Source organism: Ascaphus truei, chromosome 2, assembly GCF_040206685.1.
Source record: "Ascaphus truei isolate aAscTru1 chromosome 2, aAscTru1.hap1, whole genome shotgun sequence".
NCBI classification, from domain to species: domain Eukaryota; kingdom Metazoa; phylum Chordata; class Amphibia; order Anura; family Ascaphidae; genus Ascaphus; species Ascaphus truei.
The window spans coordinates 300577494-300579393 of record NC_134484.1 but is presented as its reverse complement, the minus strand read 5'-3'; positions in this window follow the sequence as shown (position 1 = coordinate 300579393).

Here is a 1900-nt window from a genome sequence, read left to right as displayed (position 1 = left end):
CCCGCTCCCTTTCCCCCCCCCCCTCCGCTCCCCTTTCCCCCCCCCCCTCCGCTCACCCTTTCCCCCCCCCCCCGGCTCCCCCTTTCCCCCCCTCCCCTTCCCCCCCCCCCTTTCCCCCCCCCCCTCCGCTCCCCTTTCCCCCCCCCCCTCCGCTCCCCTTTCCCCCCCCCCTCCGCTCCCCTTTCCCCCGCCCCTTTCCCCCCCCCTCCCCTTCCCCCCCCCCTTTCCCCCCCCCTCCGCTCCCCTTTCCACCCCCCCTCCGCTCCCTTTCCCCCCCCCTCCGCTCCCTTTCCCCCCCCCCCTCCGCTCCCCTTTCCCCCCCCCCTCCGCTCCCCTTTCCCCCCCCCCTCCGCTCCCCTTTCCCCCCCCCTCCGCTCCCCTTTCCCCCCCCCCCTCCGCTCCCCTTTCCCCCCCTCCCCCCCTCCGCTCCCCTTTCCCCCCCCCCCTCCGCTCCCCTTTCCCCCCCCCTCCGCTCCCCTTTCCCCCCCCCCTCCGCTCCCCTTTCCCCCCCCCCTCCGCTCCCCTTTCCCCCCCCCCCTCCGCTCCCCTTTCCCCCCCCCCTCCGCTCCCCCTTTCCCCCCCCCCCTCCGCTCCCCTTTCCCCCCCCCCTCCGCTCCCCTTTCCCCCCCCCGCTCCCCTTCCCCCCCCCCGCTCCCCTTCCCCCCCCCCCCTCCTCCGCTCCCCTTCCCCCCCCCCTCCGCTCCCCCTTTTTCCCCCCCCCTCCGCTCCCCTTTCCCCCCCCCTCCGCTCCCCTTTCCCCCCCCTCCGCTCCCCTTTCCCCCCCCCTCCGCTCCCCTTCCCCCCCCCCTCTGCCTCCCCCTTCCCCCCCCCCCTCTGCTCCCCTTTCCCCCCCCCCCCCCTCCGCTCCCCTTTCCCCCCCCCTCCGCTCCCCTTTCCCCCCCCCTCCGCTCCCCTTTCCCCCCCCCCCCCTCCGCTCCCCTTTCACCCCCCCCTCCGCTCCCCTTTCCCCCCCCCCCTCCGCTCCCCTTTCCCCCCCCCTCCGCTCCCCTTTCCCCCCCCCCTCCGCTCCCTTTCCCCCCCCCTCCGCTCCCCTTTCCCCCCCCCTCCGCTCCCTTTCCCCCCCCCTCCGCTCCCCTTTCCCCCCCCCTCCGCTCCCTTTCCGCCCCCCCCCCTCCGCTCCCCTTTCCCCTCCCCCCCCCTCCGCTCCCCTTTCCCCCCCCCCCTCCGCTCCCCTTTCCCCCCCCCTCCGCTTCCCTTTCCCCCCCCTCCGCTCCCCTTTCCCCCCCCTCCGCTTCCCTTTCCCCCCCTCCGCTTCCCTTTTCCCCCCCCCTCCACTCCCCTTTCCCCCCCCCCCCTCCACTCCCCTTTCCCCCCCCCCCTCCACTCCCCTTTCCCTCCCCCCTCCGCTCCCCTTTCCCTCCCCCCCTCCGCTCCCCTTTCCCTCCCCCCCTCCGCTCCCCTTTCCCTCCCCCCCTCCGCTCCCTTTCCCTCCCCCCTCCGCTCCCCTTCTCCCCTCCCCCCCCCCTCCGCTCCCCTTTCCCTCCCCCCCTCCGCCCCCTTTCCCTCCCCCCTCCGCCCCTTTCCCTCCCCCCTCCTCCCCTCCCACCCCCCACCCCCTCCCTCCCACCCCCCACCCCCTCTGTGGTACTTCCCTAATTACCACACCTCTGCTCAGATATATCTCAATGAAAGCAGCCCAGGATGAGCACAATATGCTAGTACAAAAAAAGATTGTTCTAAGCACTTAAATCCAGCCCTTTCTAAGGGATCACTGGCTAGCCAACAATTGGCATAAACTGAACTATAGTGAAAACCCAAGCATCAGACAGCTAGAGGTAGATAAATGAAGAAAAACAAAGCAAAAACTGCAATATATGAATCCTCTGCTGTAATAAACGTCTGTGGGTCCCCTGGGGTGGTCTGCAACAGTCCCTGTGTC